Source organism: Sphaeramia orbicularis, chromosome 12, assembly GCF_902148855.1.
Source record: "Sphaeramia orbicularis chromosome 12, fSphaOr1.1, whole genome shotgun sequence".
NCBI classification, from domain to species: domain Eukaryota; kingdom Metazoa; phylum Chordata; class Actinopteri; order Kurtiformes; family Apogonidae; genus Sphaeramia; species Sphaeramia orbicularis.
This window is the reverse complement of record NC_043968.1, coordinates 73138243-73164742: the sequence shown is the minus strand read 5'-3', so window position 1 is coordinate 73164742 and position 26500 is coordinate 73138243. Positions and strand designations below refer to the sequence as shown.

At 38.0% G+C, this 26500-nt stretch overlaps 2 protein-coding genes and 1 long non-coding RNA gene across 20 annotated transcripts in view; 2 read left to right on the top strand and 1 right to left on the bottom strand.

Annotated features, from left to right (window-relative positions):
* Positions 1-8078, bottom strand: part of sema4d (sema domain, immunoglobulin domain (Ig), transmembrane domain (TM) and short cytoplasmic domain, (semaphorin) 4D) — a 70994-nt gene extending 62916 nt beyond the window's left edge. For 3 of the 6 annotated variants that reach the window (XM_030151004.1, XM_030151002.1, XM_030150997.1), the window contains exon 1: positions 7953-8078. The gene's annotated coding sequence lies outside the window, so the exon portion shown is untranslated. Of the gene's footprint in view, positions 1-1895; positions 2170-2266; positions 2647-7952 lie in introns of those variants that run through there. The other 3 variants (XM_030151003.1, XM_030150998.1, XM_030150999.1) reach the window with 2 other exon arrangements.
* LOC115430805 (uncharacterized) overlaps positions 1-26500 on the top strand; it is a 636483-nt gene that overhangs the window by 177331 nt on the left and 432652 nt on the right. The window lies entirely within an intron of this gene.
* Positions 24931-26500, top strand: part of add1 (adducin 1 (alpha)) — a 52536-nt gene continuing 50966 nt past the window's right edge. For all 13 annotated transcript variants that reach the window (XM_030151008.1, XM_030151007.1, XM_030151014.1 and 10 more), the window contains exon 1: positions 24931-25079. The gene's annotated coding sequence lies outside the window, so the exon portion shown is untranslated. The remainder of the gene's footprint in view (positions 25080-26500) is intronic.

Genomic DNA, 26500 nt, shown 5'->3' with positions numbered 1-26500 from the left:
AATCCAATCACAGAGGAAGAATGCATTGTTTGACGAGGGAGGAGAAGGAGGGGATGACAGTTTTTGGCTCAGCACAGTAGGGGTAACATCCAGCATCATAGCATCACACCTCACACCATCAGTTGCCACTGCTTCAAATGTCAAATAAAGACAGCGAGAAGGCAAAACAAATGCTGTCATTTAAAAAGAAAACTAGAGAGAGACCACCTCTAGTGATGTAATAATGCACAGACATCAGCAGATGTTCACTGCCAGTGTTCAGATTGTGAAATTTTAATGAGGCGATGAGACTAGGCACATCCTGTGTCCTGCTGGCTGATAAGTAATCTCCAAAACCTGGCATTAGCTCTTCAGCTTATCCGATATTAAATATTACCACATCAGCATGTTGAATTCATACATTTTGCCCTGTTAAGTAGAAAAGACATATCATGATCTGTAGTAGCCAAATTACGCATTGGTAATGATGCAGGTCCGACAAAACTCATTCATAGTTGAGAGTCAAAAATGTAGTAGAACAGAGGTCAAAAAAGGAAAGTTTTGTTAAACTTACTTTTGTTCTAAATATAAACAAATGAAAAAGTGTTTAACATTTAGCCCCAATCTAGTGGTGAAGTTACAAACTGCAACCCAATGAATACCCCCTTTATCTACAGTGTCTGCTAATGTGGGAATCCCTTGTTGGCATCAGCGTTTATTTTGTCTATTGTGGATGTAGTAGGTAGTGGTAGTACATCTCAACAGTTTTGACTGGCTGGCGGTGCAATGTAACAGAATCTGTGAAAGGCCACTCACCCCCACTGTAGATAAAAATGACTCATTCTACAATTACAAGAAATGGCAACACGTTATTTTAGTTCTCATTTTTACACATTAAAACTTAATTAGCCTATCAGTACTACATTCCAGTTCCATGATTTGATCATCCAAAATGTTACATCCTGGACCTTGAACTGCAGTAACACAGAGGAGAGCATGCATGTCCTCAGCCCCACCCAGTCCAACGAGCCCCAATCCCAGACAGACACTAGCCTTGGAGACAGTCTGCCGTAATCTGTCTATGTCAGGGCCATAGCTCAGCGGCCTGATTAGCCACATTTCCCCTTTTTCTGAAAACTAAACCATCTTCTTTTATTATTTATGTTATGCGTCTTATGTTCCTGATAGCAACTCATTTAACTTTTGTCAGCATGTCATTGGTGCAGAAACAGACCAGGCGTTATTAGATGCATGCACCCAAGTCATCTCCAGTAATCCATTTAGTTCCATTTCCTGCCCTCTCACCCACTGACTTATGGGAATTGTTTTCAAAGACCAAACATTCTACGAGAGATGGCTTCATGGACAAACCTGACATTAGAACCAAAATAATACGCAGAGACGCCTCTATTAAAAGGCATTTCATTACAGCGACAATCCATTTTACAAAGAGGTCCCATGGCCACTGTGGTGCTCCTCCACCAAAACCCCTAATTAAACTCTTGTGCCTGTTCCTTAGACAAACAATGATAAAGTGCCTGGATGCTGGTTCCACACATAACAGTGACCACTCAAGAAAAGCCAAAACAAACTGTAATTTTTTGCAGATGCAATCTGTAAATGCCAGCAGACAGATGGGTTTACCAGTGGCTGACATATGGAGCAGATCAGAGCTTGAAGCAAAGTGATAACAGTTAAAAATGTGGTACCTTACTTTGATCTGCCTCAGCCTAGCATTCACAAACAATTAGACCAATATGCTTCCCTTATGTATTTCATGCCCTGCTCTGAGAACAGCTGGTGGCTGCATGGAAAGGGAGAATTTTAAATGTCAAAGCTGGGGAGGAAAATGCCACTCCTTATTCCCTCAGGGCAGATTCTTACAGCACTTAACAGGACAAAAACACTTTCCTTACCTTTAGTAAAAAAAAAATAAAAAAAACTAAAGCATCAGTAAAAATCACACAGAAATGTCCATGTTTCCCACAAGACAGTCAACAAGCAAAAGCAGCTAATTTACAAAAACAATGCAAGTATTTCCTCCAGTAAGGATCTGCAGGGTTCCACTCACCCAACAACATGAAAACCTGCCATCCACCAGAATGATGAATTATTTACCTCCCTGATACAAATTTGGGTAAAAATAGCATGCAGTAGCAGAACACTCTCAACAAAACACATCTGACTGCTGCAGTGAAGGAAAAAAAAAAAGTGTTGACATTGTGAGATGCCAACAGTCAATATGCACACGGCTGTTCACGCAGGCTGTTTACGATACGAATCTTACCATAATCTGAGTGGGAAGATCTTGCAGGTTGAGGGAGAATAATGATGGAAGAAGAATCTCTTCCAATCCTGGCACAGTTACATTATTATTACAGGAAAAGTCAGCGATGATTTGCATGACAAGACGGAAGAAAAAATAAAAACATCATCCAGCCTGTCACCTCCTCCCTCCTTGCCTCCTGCTAGTCATGGTCCTTCTGCCTCTCACTGTCTATCCACCACGACAGACACTTCAAAAGACGACAAGAGGCTGCACGGAGTGGAAGAGATGGGGCTTGAATTAAAGGGTTGTTTCACTCAACAGCATGCCAGTGGCATCTAAAACAGAGAGAAGGTAACCAAACAGCGACGGTCTCCCCCTGTCACAGCAGTCAAACGCTGCCTGCCAGTGGAGAGCGCCGGTGCAGAGATCGCGCCTCTGGAAAGCATCAATACACACAATTGCTGAAGAAGGGGGAGGGGGGAATTTAGGGTGGCGGGTGAGAGGAGAAAGGGAAGACGGGGGGAGGGGGGTTGAGGTTAGGGTTGTGTGCTTGTGTGTCTGTCTGTGGGAGTGTGTCTATTGTTGCGGAGACGTTATTTTTTTCCTCTCAGTTAAGTAGTGAATGGGGGACTGCCGGTGCAGCTGCTGCTGTGTGTCAGCACTGCATTTAGTGCTGGGTGATGTAAACCGCAAACACAGGGTTAGCTGTGAGGACAGTTTGCATCCTTTGGACTTTGGATTGGTGGAGTTGGGATTGTCTTGTTCTATGCAAACATAACACAAACGAAAACAGTGAGGGTCCACGTGCTGAAAGAAGAAAAACTCATTCTTGCCTTTTCGGTCACGGACTTCTGCAGTATGCATAAATACGATCCATTACGCGTGCCACTACTTGCGTCTATAGATGCATTTCCCCTTGACGTTTCATGTCCACTTTGATAACAGAATGTACTGTACATAGATTAGCTCACCACTCCATTCACTTCCAGTTCCCTGCTCTCAGCTCCACAACTGTGGGAACCTTTTCAAAACATCACGTAAGCTGTCAATAGCACTGCAGCAACGCATCAGTGAGCTTCCTGCACTGTCAGCAATGTCAGTCATAGCTATGAATGAGTGCAGCATCTTGGGAATCCTCTGTGCAAAGGATTTATGAGGCAGGTATCTCTTCCTCCAGTCATCAAAAAAAAAAAAAAAAAATCTTGTCTTCATGGAAAATATTCTACATTCAACATTTATAACAGGTGAAACAAGTTTCATTCATTCTAAAATGCTGTTGATTCAATTATATGATCCCATAGGTCCAGCTTTTACTTTGAGGTTAGGATTAAGTAACCAATCAGGTTAGGTTAGGATAAGGTTAGCATCATATCATAATTTACATGTCTATGAAATGAAAAAACACTGTCAAATCCTCATTTGCAGTTTTCAGCAACCTTGAACTCATTCCTCAGGTGTCTCCTACAAACTGTGACATGCTCAAAGACATAAAATTAAAGTGGGATAGTAACACACCTTTGGAGCAAACAAATGTGTGTTACTGTCACTTGATAAGTTTGACCAAAAATCAACATTATCAAGTGACTAATGGATTAATCTCCACATATTGCAGAAACAATTTTAAGGCTGAATAGTCTTATTTTGCTTGATGCGTTATTTTATCAGTGACTACTGGTGTGTTGCAAGTTTACAAAGAGAGGCAAACAAAGTTCCACTATGCACTTTTGTATAATGACAATAAATGTTCATTCTTTCATTCATTGAATATTTCTGATTTTGCTCAAGTGACTTTCTAGACATTTCTTAAAACTAACAGTACAACAGGATGGTACACTGATTTAAAATGGCAACTGACATTTTTATTAGGGCTCTGAAATACAGCAGTAAGTAATATTAGTAATAAGGCAGTTACAAGGTGAAGTTCATGTATGGCTGCACATGATCAGGATGTTACAACCTCTTCTACGATATCCCTCCATACAGTTCAGGCTTCATTAACTAAATTAGTCAGCCCCCCTCCAGATACTTATGCCCTTTCCTAATCACATTAGATCATGGACAAGAATTAAAGCAGTTAATCCTTACAGGGTGTGACAGTTCATCACCTCTATTATTATCTGACATGTGATCCATAGAAAACAGGAAACCAAGTTTAACAGTCGGCGCCCATCTTTTTCATCAGCTGATCAGAACACTATTCAGTGATGGGATGGTTCTACCGAGACATCTCTGGAATGCAGAAATGCATTATGCTTGGTCACAGTTACACAATAGCATGGAGACAAAGTACCTACACAAGGCACTGTCTGCTGCTGAGATGGAGCCAGATGCTGCTCTCTTTGCCAATAGGAAATTATTTCTGCCTGAGGGTGCTGGGTACAAGGGTGTGGCTGGCAGGGGGGGGTTGTGTTTGTTTCAAAAGGAGGTGGGGGGTTGCCCCAGATGCCTGCTTCATCGAGCCAGCACAGCACACCTCAACATCTGAGCCATCCAGACTTGACCTCTAACCTTAAACTCCCGCAGGACCAAAAATAACAAGGCTGCTGCTGTGCATACATCGACCTCTCCTGCTTCATCTCTAAAAATTGTGCCATCTAAACATGTAAGTTCTCAAATGAGACAAAGATGATCCTTTTTGCCAAGTTGACTGCTGTGAGATTCCTGATGATCAGATTGCTAATGAGCCATGTTTGTGTCAGTGTGAAAAACGGCACCTTTTACAGTGACCTTCACAGCAGGAGTTTAAATGCTACTGCTCAGACAGTCCCGGCCATTTGCAGGTACCACAGCCTTTTCTATCTGGCTGACAACCAAACTCTACAGAGGGTTTGAGTGTTGTGGTCCGTGGAGAAAGCCTCTAAAGGCCCATGAATAGTCAGCCTCAAACCCATTAGGTTTTATTCAATTACCCGCAGTCACTCACTGTAGGCATGTAAAAAAAAAGTGATTCTCTGGAAAAAAAAGGTCTCATCTGAGGTGTTGAAATAAGTGCATTTGAATCAGGGCAGTAGCACGCTATATGTGTGCTAATGTGAGCTCCTGCAGAGTATGCAACACTGGATATAATCCAGTAAGAAGCGATTCCATTGGTCCAACTTCTTAAAAACAAGGGAGAAGTCTGACAAATAGCCAGGCCTTGGTCTTGAACCAAAACAAGGCATCCAAGTAAATAACCCCTGACATCCAAAACAAGTGCCATTTCTGCACAAAGTTCACATTTAAAACAAAGCCCTCTTTCAGCCACACAGTTTTCTGACAGAATTCCTATTTCCCATCCACTTAAATTGATTACGGATTTTTTTTAAAAAGGGACTTTGAAATAGACTTTGCGTGCCTGTGTGCACTTATCATTAACAGGCAGGAGTGTTGTTGGTAATCAGAATTAGCCAAGCACATGATTCCTGTGCTTCCACTGATGTGGAAAGAAGAAACTAAAAAGCTCAGTAAATGCATACATCCACCACCCTATTTTGCAATGTTTTAAGAAGTGAAAAAAAATGCAATGCAAGACCTGCCCCTTTTTATGGATCTACTCCACTCTCTTAGCCCATGTACTACCTTTTGACAATGAAGATAGAGTGGAATTAAAGAAATCCTATTGTAGAACCAACAAACAGACCCAGGTGAAGAGACCCTTATTAGGGTAATAGAAAATAAATATAAAAGAAAATAAATATTTCTAGTTACATTTTTAATTTCCTTAATAAAATTCAAACAAACTCCCATGCTCATGTCCAAATCAAACTTTATATGCAGACACCAGTGCAATAGCAGATAAAAATGAGCAAAACATCAAATCGAGACAGTTTTTTTTGCCTTTTAGTACTTTTAAGTGACCTCAAACCAAACTTTAACTTGCAAAATAATAAATCTATCAGATTTGCTCATCTTTCCTGTCAAAATTTCAGAATACACAAACAGCAATGACAACCCCATAACACAAACAGAACCTCTAACCTGAGGGAAAGTCAGAGCACAGACAGAAATGCCTGCAACGCTGGACGGCATGCAGCCAGTGGTTTAATGATTTGTCTGCTGCTGGTGAATGATCACACAGCAATATCCTGTTCAAGCTAGTTCTCCGGGCCCCCTGAGGGTCTGGCTGACATGATTCTGGCTGGCCTGGGTGCCACTGAAGCGCCAGCCGGCCAATCACACTGACAAGGTCCAGGTCGCTGCCCCCCACGCCTGATGTGACCCAGCCAAAGACCTGCGGAATCTAACTTGATGAGGCAGAAGAATTATTTATTGAGAATGAAAGGGAAGGGATGTCATCACCCATGCATTCAGGCAAATTTCTGAGACAAAAGAGGGCCGACGCAGCGGTAGTTAATGTGACAAACAAACCCAGAAATCAGGTTTAGACGACACAACAGCTGTATTTAGTGACAAACTAGCTGGCATCTTTCAGAATTCCACAGAGCTTATGCAAGCTCAACCAAGCCCGTCTATAATGTGAGGCGTGTTTCTTTACTCTTGAATGGAGACCATTCATTTATTTGTGCATTTTCTAGTAAAGCGAAATGTTAAAGATCATGTAGAAAATCACTACAATTCCAACAATTCTTTTATGGAACAGAAACAAGGCTGCAAAGATTCCTCCATCTACGCAAAGTGAAAATGCAAACAGATTTCCATGAGCTCAAATCTTATTTATTTATTTATTTATTTTAAACACTTTTTTCCTCCAGTCATCGTTTAGTCTCTCTAAGGCCTTAATGTTAGGGTTTAAGAAGGTCAGAAGAAAGAATATGGTGATAATAGTGCAGCTTGAATTATAATGCACAGAGCCAAGAGAGTGACAGAGACGTGGGACGGTGAGCCAGGCCAGAGGGCAAATGTTCAGGAAAAAAAGCAGCACCATAACTTCAGATTACTCCCTCCGGTCCAGTCAGCTCCAGACCAAGTAAGACTAGACAAGAATGCAGGTGAAATGTTTATGACCATCCACTGATGAGCCCCAGCTGCACTGGACTGCCCTCCTGTCTTGGCATAAGATGCCTTCCAGGTTGGAGAACCACTAAAACACACCTTCAAAGGCTGACTACAAGTCTACTGAGAAAAATCATAACAGGAATAGCTGCGGGTATTTATTTAATTTAATGACAGCTGGATGCTCTACATGTAAACTGTGGAGCCTTGTGCATATGTGTTTCAGTGTTGTCAATATAAAGATCTTTTGTTACCGCAGTGAAAGAGCACTCTTGATTTATGCAAGCCAAGGGTAGAAACCCCTGAATGACCTCTGGGTCCCTGAATGGTATTTTTCAAAGTGCAAGGGAGGTTTAATCTTTAAAAAGATTTGTGTGACTACTAATAGTGAATGTGTAATATCATATCCACAGCTATTTAACACTTCCAAGGACAGTGACAGACACTGCACTGGGGTGGACTTCTATTTTACCGCAAATAGTCTTTGCAAGTCGTAAATAAATTAAGTTTTATCGTCCATTTAATTGGCAGAATACCCGCAAAAATGAAAATTAGATGTGCATTTCGACTGTTTTTATGTACTCGGTAGGGGGTTCGGCTATGGTGCAACAAGTGCAGCTGAGCCTGAAGTCCGCGACAGCACGCATGAGTACGACCGACGGAGCACACCAGCCGACATAACCGAGCTAACTCCGCCGCTAATTCACTTTCACCGGTTAAGCTAGCATGTAGAAAATAGTGCTAAAATGATCGCGTGCTGTTCGGTACTCACCGTGGGGAGGTTTTCCTCTTTGTCCCGGTGTGTACAGAGAGTGTTGGTGCTGCAGCGTGACAAAGTTTGGTTTAGTCTGTCTGTCTCTCTCTCACTCAGCTCAGCTCAGCTCAGCTCAGCATGGCGGCTGGGGCCAGAGACTGCATTCAAACCTCTCCGGGCTTTGATATCAACAGACAGGGGGAGGGTACAGGGCAGGGGGCGGCGGCGGCGCGAGCTGCAAGGTACCATCACTGTTCTAACGGCTATTTTTATGAGGACTTCCGTTTAGTTTGTAAACAAACTTTTAAGTAGACTTTATTCCAATGAATTTTAGTTTTTTTTTAAATTTACTTTAAACATTTTTTTAACTAAGTAGGCCAATTGAGAACCAGTTTTTATTTATATTTACAGTATATTCAGCTATATTTACACTGAACAGAAAGATAAATGCAACACTTTTGTTTTTGCTCCCATTTTTCATCAGCTGAACTCAAAGATCTAAAACTTTTTCTGTGTACACAAAAGGTTTATTTCTCTCAAATACTGTTCACAAATCTGTCTAAATTAGTGTTAGTGAACACTTCTCCTTTGTCCTTTGCTGAGATAATCCATCCACCTCACAGGTGTGGCATATCAAGATGCTGATTAGACAGCATGATTTTTGCACAGGTGTGCCTTAGGCTGGCCACAATAAATGGCCACTCTAAAATATACAGTTTTATCACACAGCACAATGCCACAGATGTCACAAGTTTTGAGGGAATATGCAAATGGCATGCTGACTTCAGAAATGTCCACCAGAGCTTTCGCCTGTGAATTGAATGTTAATTTCTCTACCATAAGCCATCTCCAAAGGTGTTTCAGAGAATTCACAAAGAAGACTGTGTGAGGAAAATGGTGGTCACACCAAATACTGACTGATTTTCTGACCCCCCTGGACCACCCAATACAGTAAAAGTGTACATTTTAGAGTGGCCTTTTATTGTGGCCAGCCTAAGGCACACCTGTGCAATAATCCTGCTGTCTAATCAGCATCTTGAGATGCCACACCTGTGAGGTGGATGGATTATCTCAGCAAAGGACAAGGGAGAAGTGCTCACCACCACAGATTTAGAAAAAAAAATTATGAACAATATTTGAGAGAAATAGGCCTTTTGTGTCCATAGAAAAAGTTTTAGATTGTTGAGTTCAGCTCATGAAAAACAGAAGCAAAAACAAAAGTGTTGCGTTTATATTTTTGTTCAGTGTATATTTGTGTTTATTTATTTAATCATCTCGCTCAATTGTTCAAGCCTTTTTAACCAAGTAGGTTAATTGTGAACAAGTTCTTATTTATATTCATATTTATATTTATATTCAGCTATATTTATATTTGTGGTTATTTATTTATTCATTCATGTGCAGAGTTACAAAATTATCTAATTCAATTGTACAAGCCCTGGTCTGTCCCAAGAGTAGTTCTGTAAGGTTTACTTCTAAAATGTGGTCTCACTGGCAATCACGCCTTTTTGTGTAAAAGATATCCTCCTGAGAAGCAGTAAGTAAACATTTTCGCCATTTTACATTAAATAATTGCCTTAATTGGAAAAAGAATGATGTAGCAGTTTTTATCAGATGCATTTTATTTATTTTCTATAAAATGTCCTTTAGGGTGGACTGTTTTTTGTTTGTTTTTTTAAAGTAAAGCTGTGAAATTCTTGTCCACTAAAGAGGACAAACATGCATTGCAGGGTCTCAGGAGGATATATGGATTAATGCAATTTCTTTTTATTGTGTATATTTTATTTTATTCTATGGACCTAGTTTTTTGTATCCTTAATAATGCTTGAAAAAATGTTGTGCAAAAAATACGCATTAACCCATGAAGACCCAACGAACCATCGACAACCAAAACCATCTACTGGTCTAAAATGTTTGTATGCATGTGTATATGTGTGTATATGTATATATCTGTGTGTGAATGCGTGTTTACATATATGTGTTATTGTATTATGTGTTTATGTAAATCATATTATATTTGTTCAGAATAATATAAAGCCAGAAACCACATTATTTAATAAAACATATCAGGCATATTATCGTATATAGTACAGATTTGCTTAGACTAGGAAGATTATTACTGTTATTAGTTATTTAAAGAGAAGAGGTGGGACTTTATAAGTTATGCTTCTTCTCAATTCTTTTCGAATATGTATTATATGTCTTATGTTTAAGTGTTTTGTTTATTTATTTTCTTCTGTTTTGACATTCAAATATTCAAAATAAATACATAAATCATTCAGTCGATAAACATCTTCTGAACCACTAGTCCTACAAGTCCATCTAAATAATTAGTGTAAAATACAGTTTGTCATTTTTTCATTGTCATCAGATATGACTTATTTGGACGTTCCAAGGCTCCGTAGTTACCGTGGAAACACCGTCATCTTCTACATCATTGATTCACCAGTAAAACCCATGGAGTTGGATCAATGAAAGTGGATGGACACACTTATTTTATGTTCAGTTAATGATATATTTTGATGAAAAATGGATCTTCTTCTTCACTTTTCTCTGTTTTGGGTATAATACTTAACTGTAATCTGAGCTTTAATGAACATTTACATGATCAGTGAATTAAATATAGAAATACACACACACACACACACACACACATATATATGTATGTATGTATGTATGTACTGGATTTTCACTGAAAAATGCAAAATACAGAACATAATATTAAATATAATATTGTAATATTAGAGAAAATGGTGTAAAATCAAAACAGCACTGGGACGTTATCGGTTAAAATATTACCAATCATTTTAGTTCAACTTCCACATGCAGCCCAATTCGACCCCAAGTGGGTAAGACTAGTAAAATACTGTCATAATAACCTATAAATAATGACAAATCTAAAATTTTCTCTTCGTTTTTGTGCAAAAAAGTGAAATTACACATTACATATTTACATTGACAAACTATCCTTTCACAAATATTTGGAATAACTGGAAATAATATGAACAACATCAAATGTCTTAAGATAATTAAGTGCAATTTTAACAAATGTTCAGAGAACGCAAACCTCCACCAAGCACCCCGAATGGTGTGCATGTGTGGATCGACTATTTCTTTTTAAATTAAACAGTTTCAAGGTTGTTCCATCCAGCAGAAAAAGTTGAAGCTTGGTACCAGTCATGTGTATGTCAAATTATATTCAATTCCAATCAATATTTGTTGAGTTATAACGAAAAATGTGTCGTAAATGGGATTTTCAGTGTTAAATTGAAATGTCCACAGAGTCCACATTCCACAGTGGATGTGGACAATTTTGTACCAGATACAAGATATTGTTATAAGCTACAGATATTTCAAATTGGAGGCTAATTGGAGTTGTTTTGAATTTTTTATGAATTTTCAAAAATTGCTCAATGATGAGAGATTGGAAAATTTGAGGTTTTGTGACCTTGCTGTGACCTTGAACTTTGGCCTACTTGGCCCAAACTTTAATGGGTTCATCCCAGGGCCTAGGCCTATCTGTGGGTACAACTTGGTAAAGATGGTTGTAATAGTTTTCCCGTAAAGTTGCTAACAAACAAACAAACACGCAAACAAACAAACAAAGCAAAGTGATGACAATACCTTCTGGCAGAGGAAACAATATTCTGTCTGTACTAAATGTTCTGTGTATTTGTAGATCCAATGTGATCTCTATGTATAAATGATAAGCTGAGGTATAATATTGTTAAAGTTGCACTTATTTTTTTTAAGTCATTCCAGGTTGTTCATGGTTGCTCATGTTACTGTTAGGTATAAATGCTTTTATAATTTTACTTTTTTCACTGTTATTATTTTACTGCTCAGTTGAGATGATGTTGGTGTGAACTAAAATGAGTTTGACACTCCTGATGTAATGTTTCTGTTAGACCTAAAGGAAGACGTGCTGTTAACTGTTTGCTTATCCATTGACTAATTTCAAGGTGTTTTGTTATTACCAAAAATGTCATCATTTAGTGTTCATCCTATCACCATCTACTGTCAACATCAACTTCTCAGACACCTTTGAGGGAGTAACTGTTGGAAAAAAAACATTAGACACAGCGCCCAGCAGCAAAAGTGACAGAACATCTGGAGAGTCAATGGATGACGACAGCAGACCTTCAGGTAAAAGCAGACCGGTTAACAGGACATATGTCACATCTGCAACAGACTCCTTACCAGGGTCAACGTACCCTGCAGACGAGGTCAAGGAGGAAAACTAGTGCTGAAAAGTTAGAAGGCAAAAAAAACTCTAGTTGATATCAATCAATCAATCAATTCCCCTGTAAGTCGCTTTGGAAAAATCCGTCTGCCAAATGAATAAATGTAAATGTATCAATAACTAGTACAAATACCCATAACTGTTAATGCTACTACTCCAAATACAAGTACCAACAGTGGATATACTACTACTGCAGCTGTTTGTACCAGTAATAGAAACCTCTACCATCTATGGAACTATATAATAAACACTATCACAACTATATGGATAAATGAATAATGATGATGGAGGAGGAGAGAAGGAGGAACACAGCAGGAGGTCCAGAGATGATCCAGGAAAACCTGTGAGGACATAAAGCGCAGAGACTCCAGGGAAGAGGGAGAGTCAGTAACAGAGATTTGGAGGAGCATGAATAGAGGAGCAGAGAGGAGGAGGAGCAGAGAGGAGGAGGAGCAGAGAGGAGGTCAGACAGGAGGAGAGAGGAGGTCAGACAGGAGGTGGAGGAGGAGCAGAGAGGAGGTCAGACAGGAGGAGGAGCACAGAGGAGGACAGACAGGAGGAGGAGCAGAGAGGAGGTCAGACAGGAGGAAAAGCCAGGAGGAGCTGAGAGGAGGTCAGACAGGAGGAAGAGCAGAGAGGAGGTCAGAAAGGAGGAGGACAGACAGGAGGAGGAGCAAAGAGGAGGTCAGAAAGGAGGAGGTGCAGAGAGGAGGTCAGACAGGAGGAGGAGCAGAGAGGAGGCCAGATTGGAGGAGGTGCAGAGAGGAGGTCCGACAGGAGGAGGAGATGCAGAGATGAGGTCAGACAGGAGGAGGAGCAGAGAGGAGGCCAGATAGGAGGAGGTGCAGAGAGGAGGTCAGACAGGAGGAGGAGATGCAGAGATGAGGTCAGACAGGAGGAGGAGCAGAGAGGAGGCCAGATAGGAGGAGGTGCAGAGAGGAGGTCAGACAGGAGGAGGAGATGCAGAGATGAGGTCAGACAGGGTCAGAGCGCCACGCCAGCTGCACTGAAGAGACCACCCCTGCAGACAGGAGAAACACTCCCTCCATGGATGAAAACATAAGTATAGGTGGGGTCACCAACATTAAACTACACTGAACACCTAAAGTCCTCATTGAGTCCAACAGTAGGACACCTGTTTTATTCTGCTCAATAAGCCTGAAGGAAACTGCATCTAAAAGCAAAGGCACAGAGAGGAGGAAACCCAGAGAAAATGGGTTCACAGCAGGGGCCTGGACAGCACAGTTATACTGGGGTGGACCAGGTGGGCCATAGGGGTAGGGTGGGTAAGCAATACAGATATTAAACGTGTCACAGCGCCTTAACCAATACACCTGTTGAATCATAATTCAGTTTCAAAACATTCATTGTATCTTCAACAATAAACAAACAATGCCCACTACCACCACAGAAACTAAAGCTGATATTGCACACATATCTGAACAGCACTAACATGCAAATACCATTCTATTCAATCTTCTATTCGACTGCTACCCATCACAGTCTCTACATGTCTATTTTAATAATCAGTAATTATGTCTGGAAAGGCTACATATTCTCTCAGAAACATTTCCTTATAGTAGAATAAACCCTCACCTCTATCCAAGCAAAATCCATCTGCTTTTAACAGGAAGTATTCTGCATAATCATGAAAAATTATAAATGTCAAATTAATGATTCAGTTGACTTTTTATTCAAACAAAAGTGAATTAAAATACAGCCATAAATTAAATTATGAAATCTGTAAATAAATAACATAAACCAATCAAATCCACTCCAAATAAAGTTTATACTTTACTAATGTTAACTTAAACTCTGGTGAACAGTAGATAATTATATTAATGTAATTACAATAAAATTGGCTTTCAGTGTTTTTTTTCACCTCAGGTAAATTTTCCTGTTAATATAAGCTACTCATAGGTATACCTAAATAACCTATTTTTCTATTATTTCATGATATACCTATTATATGTATGCCTTATAACCTATTTAACGTTAGGAAGAAGGATGTAAAGCGCTGTTAAATATCATAGAAGAACAATAGTGGCCTAGTCTACTAAATAGCTTCAATATTAGCAATAACAAGCATGTAAGCTGCCATTAAACACTAAAGAAAAGAAAAAGAAAAATATTAGGCTACTCCACAATTATATCTTTTTGTTTTTATTTCACAACATTTATTATAAGTTGTGGGTTTCCTGTCCAGTCAAAACTGCACACCTCCTAATATACACATGACTGATAAACTGAGGGAGGAAGTGTTCCTTTAAGGGCTGAATAAGATAAATAAACTCTTGATTAAAAAAAAACAAACAAAAAAAAAACAACAACCTTGAATTAGTTTGCAGCATTGCAAACTGCAAAAAGTTAAATAAGAGATTATGTTAGTACAATGTGATTATAGTTGAGTCTAAATGTAGATCAAACCACCTAACAGTATTTAAAGTTGTTAAAATGATATCGATCTTAAACAAGTACAACAGTAAAATGCAGCATCCACATAAACATATGTATTATTGATCCAAAAACATCATATGCAGTTGTCAAACACAATTTCACTGCATAATCACTATGACTTTTCATAAATCAGCTACATTTTGCAGATAAGTCTGACATACATTTAGTTAAGTTAGGCTTTGAATGCACTTTTTATTGTGTTGAATTAAAAAAAAAACAAAAAAAACAAAAAAAGAATCAATCAAACTTTATTTATTATAGCAACAAATCATAACAAACGTCTCATAACACCACATTTAGAGCTGGCCTAAAGCAGACTCTGGACAAAAACAAACAAACCTATGTTTTATTTGTAATATGAGGTTAGTCCAGTGAAATATAATCACCATTAATTCCAGTAAACTTTCATTAAGTTTAGGAATGTAGCTGGAATTTTAGAAATAGGGTTTGAGTTTAGAAATACATCTAACCCTCCAGGAACCTGTTTTTACTAGGACTCTGGAAAGCTTTAAGTAATTAAAAAGTCTTAAAATATCACATTCCAATCATATTTTTAAGTCTCCAAACCATGTACATGCTAATAGGGCCATCACTACACTTTTATGTAGATGTGAGAGTCCAAAATATCCCTTAACTGTCTTACTTGTATCAATATATAATGTATTATTATACAATATAACGTGTATTATATTCAGATTTAGATTCAGAAAACTTTATTTATCAAATATGGGCAATTCATTTGAAGCTTACCACAGACATCAGCCCACATCCGAAGTGCAATGTGACAAACATAAATAAATCAGTGTACAAATACAAGATCATTGGAAGCAACAATGAATAAATGCATTAAATAATCAACAATAAATAATCAATAAATACCAATGCAGGCTAAAGGACTAAAAGACCCTGTTGGTTCTGCTAACATAAAAAAAAAAATCTTGTATAAAATGACTAAAATGGCCGCTGTCAGAGTTTAAAAGTGTGATAGCTGAAGGAATAAAATATTTTTAACATCTGATATCTATCTATTTTTTTAATATAAAAAAAAGAATATCTGTTGGTTCTCCTCTGAGGTGCATGGTAATATGATTATGAATGATGCATTATGATATACAACATATATTAGGCATATAGGCTTGGACAGAGTTTATTTTTGATATGTGTAATATTTTTGGAGTTATTTTGTGGAGCTGACATAAGACTTTGTGGCCAGTAGAAAAATTTGGGTTAACAGGGCAGGAGTATATAAGTTGTACTTCATCCCGATTCCTTTTCGAATATGTTTTTCTTTTTTTTTCTCTCTCTTAGTTTTTCTTTGTTGTTTTTGGGGTTTTTTTGGCCAAAAATAGGACCAAACTGCTGGCGTTAAAGCTACCTAGGTGTCATTGCATTTTATCAGGAAAACATGTCTGTAAATGGTTTTATACAGACTATAAATAAAGACACTGTTAAATGTGTCGATCCTAGTGGTTTTTCTAATCCACACGTGGGTTTTTCATGAATCTCAGTCTCATTCCAAGTTTTGTGTGTAACCATCGTGTCCACTTGCATTACATACAGAACCTGCTTATTTAAACACAAGTAAATCGTGAGTGATTTTGCAACAGCAGTCATTTTTGTGAAACACTCTGCCTTGGATAATTAGTTTGATTCCCATAATGTACTTGTGAAAGAATAAAGAGATATTTAAAAAAAATAGTAGAATGTAATTTCGTGTCCTATTCATCGTGTTACATGCAGATTTTTGTATAAAAATGATATTAACCCTTTCATGCATTTTGGTCACTACAGTGGACAGTTCTTCTCCAGCTGTTCTCTTGTATATTCATAGGTTTTGTTGTTTTAGTTTCATATGAGCCAACACAGTGGACACTTACTCAACATCCCATAATACACTGCAATTCATACCATTACTATAACTTTGCTGTTCTTGATAAACCTGATCTGCAGTAACATGTTTAAGTGTAAATCAGTTATTTGTTAGACAAAAAGAGTTGTTTTTTGCATATTATATGAGGTAATACCTGGCATTAGAGTATGTTAAAATGTGAGAAAACATCAAATTAGCAGCCTCAAAAATGTTTTTATTTCATTGTTTTCCTTTTACTTTCTGATATTGGGTTTTAAATACATATTTCTTTACTTAAAAAATTAAATGCATGAACATTTTTGTAACTCCATGAAAAAAAAAAAAAACTCAATCGCAATTTTTTTTTATGCCTAAGGAGGTATAAAAACACTCCAGAAAAAAAAATCTTGACTAAGGTTCTCATAATTCATGCATGAAAGGGTTAAAAAAAAATTTAAGTGTTTTATCTGAAAAATAGTTTTTTTTTATCTCAGTAAATATTTATTTTTAAAAAAGACCCAAAGTGCTTCCAAAAGTGTTTCATAACATTTGTCAAAAATGTCATTACCTTATTGTCTTCAATGGTATCTGTGGCCTTGGAACCGAGTTCTACTAGCCATCAGATCCTGCAGGTGGGGGCAGTGGGTTTAAAAGGTCACTGTTAGGAGGTCAAAGGTTGCACAACATTTTCCTGAAGGAGAAGTGAATCAAAACATGGCGTAGGAAAGACAGGCTGACCCTTGTGTCATTGTGCGGGGCAGGGGAGGAGGAGGAGGAGGGAGAGGGGGCTTTCCATGGAGGAATACAATACCATCTTTGAGTAAAAGACAGATTGCTGTTGGTGGACGATAGAACAGCGTCACAGTCCACTTCTGTGTATGCTCTGTGGGTTAGTTCCTCCGCAAATGTTGAGAAAGGAACCTGTCCGACCGAGTTAAAGGTGCATCTATCTGTCCGTCCGTCTGAGTTACTTCCACCTCAGCAACAAGGATGACTTAGGCTGTATCCTGAATAAATATGCCAATAATCCCAGGCATCATCAGCCGTACTACAAATTATTTATTTTCATATCAGCCCCTGGTGATTTGAGAGCTTAGAGTTGAAGGCTGGCCGCAGTTAAAAGGGGACAGTAAGTGCTCTCTGAAATGAAATACGAAAAGCAGCTGGGTTTATCTTCACTCACTCTGTGACTTGTGCTGCTAAGAGAAAACAGGTGACCAAGGAATGTGTGCTGAAACCCATGTGTAATACTCAAGCTCAAATGATTTGTTGCTGCTTTGGCGTACGTTAACTCTTCGAAATACATCGTATTTATCGGGCATATTTCTTGTGGAGCTGTAAAACAAAGTGACAAAAGGACAGACAAAAGGACACACCAACAAAACCCCTTATTTACATATTGCTCCTGATAAAAATATTGACCCAAATGCAAATATAAATGATGCAGAGGGCCAGTAACACACACCCACACAATGGATGAGAACGTATGACTCTGGTAAACTATACATTTCCAGTGTAAGTATATGATCTTCATGCCTGAGCTGCTCCGACACACTAGTTGGATATATTTAGAGTCCTGAGCTGGTGTATCCATGCTACAAGGCAGACCACAATTATTCACAACAGTGGAAGGGGCCAGCGCCGATCTGAGGTCGGTCAAGAGGAGAGCGCTTGTGTGTCGACTGGTACAGGATGGGATTAACGCCTCCAGAGTCAGGGGTCAGGGCCAATAGTTGACTCATTTTAAAAGTAATTGCAGAACACCTTGGAGTTTTCAATGGAATGGTACGCTCTATAAAACTTTCTGCGGTGCAAATTTGTAAAGACATTTAAAAGGGTCTGACAACCGTTGTATAAATGTGTTTTACTATCGTCATGAGGCTCAATAACAGTAGCCTTTAAAGGGGTCATATTTATCTAAACCCACTTTTATTATTAGTCTTTGCTTCATTTATTTGTGTATTTGGACCGTAATAGTTCCAAACGTTTGAATTTGAACCCTCCAGGTGCTGCAAAGCTGTCTTTATATTCATTTTGGCAAAAATCAAGTGGATTTCTACAATCTATTTTAATTCCTGCTTAATTTGTTATGTTTTATAGGTAGTTACGTCGCGACATTTGCACATATAAGGTCAAGACTTCTGACGAACATTTCTCCGAGTACGACATAATTGTTTTTCAGTAGCAGCGGTTGTAGTAAAAACTGACAATATGTCCAAACTTCGAGTCGATGACCTAAAATGTTTAGTTGTTGGTTGTATTAATGACCACAAGTGGCTGAACAGGACAGAGCAGCACAGTCAACAACCCGGAGGGGGTGGGGTCATTTACATTTAAAGGGCCAGCGCTTAAAACCACCTTTCTGGTGTCATTACTCAGAAATAGTGTTGAAGATGGACCTGTGGAGTTGAATTAATGAAGAATTCAGACCCAAGAAGAACATTTACAGTTTATGTAGACCACAGGGAAATGTTGGAAAATGCTCAATTCCATTTAAAAAAGCAAAAATATCGCTCCTTTGAGCAATACTTGGTGGAAGACTAAATAAATATTTTCCACCCACAACAGGCACCTAACACCTGCTAAAACTGCAGCGAAACCACATTCAGTCTATTGTGGTAGAAACATATCTTGAGGCTCATCTGGACCAGTAGAAGATATGATCTTGGATCACACATACAATGGCAGATTTACCTACAGGTACCCTCGATGTCATGCCCCCCTCCCCCATTTTAAAAAACAAAAACAGGGGTACTCCTTTCAAGATTCAAACCCCCACTTTGCTGTATCAGTGTCAGTAGTGTTACCTACTGAGCTATGCAGCCACTTGTGCTACCAACACGGGTTCTAGATATGGTAGTTTTTTTGCTCCCCCCCCCGCCCCAATTTTTTCTGGATCTTCCTCTGCACATAGAAATGGAAACAGGAAACTATTTGGTGGGACTGAAGTCTATTATAGGCCCATATGCTTAAAGGTTTAATGTCAACCCAATAAGAAAACTCACTGAAACTACCAATTATGTATCTATATATGACCGCAACAGATTATTTCATCCCTTAATTTTGGGACTCTAATGTGATCTAAACTGATTATTATTCTTTTTTTTTTAGTTCTTGTAATACTTTCTTTTTTTCTTCTTCTTCTTTTTTTTTTTTTTTTTTTTTTTTTTTTTTTAGCTCTGGGAGTTGTTTTTTTTTTTTTTGACCAGGAAGTTAACTGTGTGGTAAATGTGGCAAAGCAGCACCATCTAGTGGACAATACCACAACAAACATTTCTGACAAAGCACAACAGTTCTTGGTCAAAAAAAAAAAAAAGATGTCACACACAAAATATTTCATTTAATCCATGCAATAATTATGTAATGTCTCAAAAAGTATTTTTATTTTTTATTTCTATATTTTATTGTTTTGGTTTTATTTGTATTTATTAGTTTTTTTTTTCTCTTTGCACCAGAGTCAGATCCCTGCATAAAGCCTTTTCCATCACATTCCAAAGATTCTCAGTGGGCTATTTCCATATGTGAAACTGATGTCTTGTGTTGCTGGACCACTCTTTCATAATCCAATCCTGACAAATCCTGGCATTGTAATATTATAACATGTCTGTGACGCCGAGGAAGAAAAAAAATCCACTGATGTTCAGACCTGGTCTTTCAATATATTCAGGCTCAGGTGACCTCATTTAATGGACACACAATGTACTGAACTTAGACCTGAACCAACCCCAGATCATAACACTGCCCCCACCTGCTCGTACTGTAGGCACTAGGCATGATGGGTAATCACTTCATCCGCTTCTCTTCTCACTGTGATGCACAAATCACTCTAGAAGAGGGACTCATCAGACCACATGACCTTTATCCACTGAAACACAGTCTAAACATTATGCTCTCTATCAAACTGATGGTTGTTTAAGAAATGAGAAGCTACTCTCTCTGCATCAGTTAAGATTAAAAGAACTTGAAAAATTTTGGAGATGGAGGGAGGGCTTCCTGGGGTCAAAAAAGTGTTTTTGGTTTTGGATTAGGACAGAAAATCAAATCAAAGCACTCTTTTTTCAAAGTATTAAACTGCCTTTATTGTCACAGCATGGTCCTGTTAGACATTTAAAAATATATATTTCACTATATTTCAGCATTAGGCCTTTATCAGGGAGTAAAACAGCAGCCCTTTTGTACTGGTCTTTCACAATTATATAATAGGCATGAGACTAGGTGTGCACAACAAATCCTTCAGTAGACCAAAACAATGGTAATGGAGGGGGTGTTTTATATATATATATATATATATATATATATATATATATATATATATATATATATATATATATATATATATATATATACACACACACACACATACATACATACATACATACATACATATATATATATATATATATATATATATATATATACACACACACACACACATACATACATACATACATATATATATACATACATATATATACATATATATATATATATATATATATATATATATATATACATATATATACACACACACACACACACATATATATATACACACACACATACATACATATATATATATACACATACATACATATACATACATACATACATACATACATACATATATCAGTGGTGGCTGCTCGTCCTTCAGACAGGGGAAGCTCATTGTCGGCTTACATCAAAAAAAAATTGTCAAGTTATTTAAACATACATTCGGCCCTCCGTTCCTTTTTAAGAAAATGCTCAGTGATCTTATCGTACCAAGTAGGCGTCTCTTCCAGGGACTGGACCAGTGTCCTCTCTATGTCCAGCAGAGCTAGGGCTGCTTAGATGGCCTTGGCCCATTGTGTTGCAGGTGTAAGACTTCAGCCTTTATAAACTACAGATGCTCCTTTCACTCCGACCTAGCCGACAGTTTGATTTAACTATCTACAAAACGATATTAAACTCGAACAAGAAATGATTAAATTATGTAACTGAAACAAGAAAACGCTGAAATTATGTTAAATTGAAACAAGGAAGTAAAATGAGTGTGTTTTATTTACAGTGCAAGAAATGAACTAGTAATTTCATAGTGGTTTCTCTGATTTCACAGCAGAATGTGCGTATTAAACTGAACTGTGTCAGTGAAGGAGGAGATCTCAAAACAGCTGTCAATCAAACGGGATTCAGCCTTTCGACTGATCATCCAATCAGCACGTGGGATTCTGGCGTCCAGCCCGGCCGAGCTCCGCCCACAGCTCCATTCACCCCCAGAGACGCCCGGTGTCCGGGGGCGGGACAACATCGTGGCATTTATCCAATTACCGTCCAGTTTTGAGGCAATGAAAAAAACTGTTCCACTCAGTCCCATTGAAGCCCAGAGACGCCCACAGTCCACGGACAAATGCACTGAGCAGAGATGTATGAGAAAACAGCGCACTGGGAATGTATGAGAAGTGAACATCGCCTTTGTTGATTTGTGATAAAGCTGATTCTGAACGAACTCGTCTGTGAGATGAATGTGTTCTAACACATTTGTAGTCAATGAAATGTCAACACAACATATTAAACCATTTAATTTTCGTAATTTTAATTGCAGTCTATGAGAAATCGCCACTGATATATATATATATGTATATATATATATACACACACACACACACACACACACACACATATACATGTATATATAACATACATAACGAGTTGTTTCCAGGGTTTTTCCCTAGCTAAAGCTCGGGAAATAACCATGGAAACAACAAGTTTGACAATAAGCTATCTTTTACCCCTTCCCTGTGTAAGATTTTGTTTCTTACATGACCAGTACAGTTAAAAATAACCATTATTTCATACAGTACTGCATTTAATAATTTCTACATATTAGGGGCCTAAATGCTTATTTCTAAGAAAATTATCAGGGGTGGGGGTGGGGGGTGCCCCACCACCACCACAAACAAAAAAAAAAGCTGGGCCCTGTAGTGAAGCCTTGCAGCATGAGCGTACCTCCCCGTACAGCCTGGCCTCCCATTGTGACGTCACTGTGGCGGCGATGGTCGTTTGATACATGTTCTTGTACTCTCTCTTCCCTCAGACAGATCACACAATAACAGAACACAATAACAGAACACAATAATGAAATTTTGTTTGCAAAATGTTGTTTTGTTTCTATTTTATGTGTTTATAATTCAAAACTAAAAAAAAAAAATAATTCATTCCCTAAATTTGGAGGGGGGTCCATTTTCCATAGGGGGGGTCCATATTCCGCTGCGGAATCAGGACCCCCGGGTCCATATTCCGCTGCGGAATCAGGACCCCGGATCCATATTCCAGGGGGTCCATATTCCATACTACACCGGCTTTACACATCTGGTTTAGTCAGCTCTGCCACCTTGTGGCCAATATAGGCTTTGTTTTCTCCTTATTTTCAGTCTGCAGGACAGTGTTGAGACTGCAGAGCTGTTATTGTAGGCCACTGTGTCAGGTTTGTGTATTTGAGCTGTAATGGTATGAAGATATAGTCTTAAAGCATGTGCACCTATGAGTCATCATGAGGACTGCTGCAACAGAATACAAAAGTGCCACAAAATGGAGTCTGGTTTCAAGTTAAAAGGAGTCATATCAGTTATATTGTGATTCTGTGGATAAACACATTTTATGCTCTTTTATATAGATTTGATTGCATCAGTAATGTGACATATTTGGACATAGACAGAAAGATAAAGAAAAGTATTTTTCAAAGATTATAATTTTCCTAAAATTATATCCTAATTAAACCATATTCACATTTTTTACCTAAACTTTTCACGCATAATCGAGAAAATACCTGGATACAATTACAAACAGGTTGTTGGTTTTTGCATCATATAAAGTCATACCAATTCTATTACTATTGAGATTTGGTTGTAAATGTGTAGGTGCTGCTTGTAACTCATAAAGACTTAGGAGTCAGACAGATATTTGCAGGGTTTTGCTCTCATAAACTGCAAATCGATGTAAAAGTGTAAACCAAGTACAAATAAAATAATAAATAAATTACACCTGACTATTGCTAAAATAAACAGCTCAGTCATGTTACAGGTTTTATTGGATGAATGCATATTTCATGTCGTTTATTAATTTCTTATTACACCTGTAAATTTCTCATGTAAAAAAGTTAAAAAGTTTCTGTATCACCATCTGTGGAGTAAAATTATGGAACAAATTGTGTGTGGAGATAAAAGAAATATCAAACATAATTCAGTTTTTAAAAAAAAGATATAAAGAATTGATTCTTGAGAGGTACAGTATTTAATAATGACAGTAAGGCCTGTTTGTTTATAGATGATGTTGTATTGATAAATATGCTGTAATTATTGAAGAAAATGGTTAAATTGTTGAGTCTGTAGGACTGTACTGCCATGAACATTTTGTTGTGAATAATTCAGTTACTGCATTAGAGATTGTTGTGGTTTGATGCTAAAATTAGGAAAATAGTATTGTTTGATTCTTGTATTAACCCTTTCATGCATAGGCCACTCCAGTGGACAGTTATTCTCCAGCTGTTTTCTTGTATATTCGTGGGTTTTGATGTTTTAGTTCCATATCAGCCAACACAGTGGACACTTACGCACCATCCCATACACTGACATTCAGACCATTACTGTAACTTTGCTGTTCTTGATAAACCTGATCTGCACTAACATGTGTAAGTGTAAATCAATTATTTGTTAGACAATAAGTTTTTTTTTTTTTTTTGCATATCATCTCCATGAAGTGAATAATTACTAGCGTTAGAATATGTTAAAATGTGAGAAGACATCAGATTAGCAGCATTAATTTTTTTTTAAATTTCATTGTTTTCATATCACTTTCTGATATTGGGTTTTAAACATATGTTTCTTTACTTCAAAAATTAAATGCATGGATATTTTTGTAACTCCACAGAAAAAAAAAAAAAAAAAAAAACTCGATCGCATTGTTTTTTTCATGCCTAAGGAGGAATAAAAACACTGAAGAAAAGGTTCTCACAATTCATGCATGAAAGGGTTAAGTTAATGATAAAGGTGCAAAAGCATTGAGGGGTAGGGTTAAATAAGTTTAGACTTCTTCCTACTCCTTTTTGACCGTGCAATATTCAGACTTGTATGTGCTTGAAGATAGATTCTGTCCATTTAAATGTTATTTTGTTTTTGTCTTAATTTGCTTTGTTTCGTTTTATTTTGTTTCTTTGCATGTTATAAATAAATAAATAAATAAATAAATAAATAAATAAATAAATAAATAAAAAGAGAGAGAGACTTGATCACTTCTGTTGTGCACTACCTGACCAGCACTTTCTCCAACCTGAAAATCCCCCAAACCCTTTTCTGCGGGGGGCGGGCCATACGCTCCTTGTTCAATCATCGTCTGTGAAATTGTCACATGCCCCAGTATGGACCAATCGTAAAGCAGAGATTATCTCTATGCCGCACCCAGTATGTATGATGGTGGATGGGCGGAGCCTGTGAAGAAGGAACGACGAGCGCAGAGATAAACCCACTCTAAAATCACTAGGGTCGGGGGATACAAATATTGGACATTATAGGCCTGCTTTTACCGTGCACTGTCTTTATTTCATCACTTCATCAAAGAGAGGGTAAGCCGTGGAACTAATTCATAGTACTTGTTTTTCGGTTGCAGTTTCTGTTCGTTGCAATATGGCCCATGTGTGTGTTTGTGTGTTTCTCGTTGGGTTTACGTGTCTCGAGCCTCTGCACTGGTATGCTAACATTTTGACTTTAACCGTCTGCTGGACACCTTTTTGTTTTTGTTGGAGTATTTTGGTGTTCACATTGGGGTTCACCTCCACTCCGAAGGTTTCCAGTGTAGGACAACAACAGCCCAGGGCCGTCACGCAGACGCTGTGGCCGGTGTGTTTTGTCCACAGGTACCGTTAGCCTGCCTGCTGCCCGTGTAGGCCTGCGGCTGTTATGTTGCATTTGTCAAGCGGAAAACTGCCCAGAGTTACCCGGTTAGTCCTGGATGATACAGTCCAGGTCCGTCTGTCTGGTTTGGGCGTGTTTTCAGTCCTGCAAGGCTGTTGTGTGGTGATGGAGCCGTTTCCTGTCCGAGGGCAGCACTGTGTTCTGCAAAGTAAGAGCTATGTTCATCAGGGGTGTGAAAGTCTCAGCCCAGTATGATCTGAAGTGGGCCAGACCAGTAAAATAATAACAGTGAAAAAAGTACAGTTACATTATGAAAATGTTTACATCTACAAAGTTGGCTTAAACTGCAATTACACTGCACATCTGTCTATTCTATTCTATTCTATTCTATTCTATTCTATTCTATTCTATTCTAATATGAGCAACCTGAAATGCCTTATGAAAAGTAATTGCAATTTTAACAATATTCTGCCTCAGTTTATCATTTACACATGTACAATACAATTTACAGATCACAGTGGAGCTACAGATTCACAAATAATTTAGTAACAGGCACAATATTGTTAAAAATGCACTTACTTGTCTTAAGACATTTTAGATTATTCATATTTGTTCAGGTTATTCACATTTTGTCTGAAGGGATAGTTTTTAAATGTTAACATTTTCATATAGTTTTGCTTTTTTGCACTTTGGAGTTGTCATTATTTATAGACTAGCTTGATAGTATTTTACTGGTCTGACCCACTTAAGATCATATTGGTCTGTATGTTAAGGATGTTGACACCCCTGATTGTTAATACTTTCAGTGTAATTTTTGCAATTCACAAATTTATCCCACGGTTTGGATTGGACCCATTGACGTCTGTTTTTGAGACAATTTGTGCTAAAGTTAGAGAAGTAACACTGTTTTATTTGGAACAGCTTTGTGAGCTGCATCTTGTAGTACATGATAGTTGTCACTAACACAACAATGGCTGCTATCTTGGCGTGTTACACTTTTTTTTCCTTCTAGAGCAATTCACAAAAGTATAAAAAAGAGGCTAAAATTACTGTATGTTGAAGGTATGGAGGCATCTTCAGTGCCTTTGAACAGACTTTGTAGAGGGACAGTTACGATGACCACATTTCTATG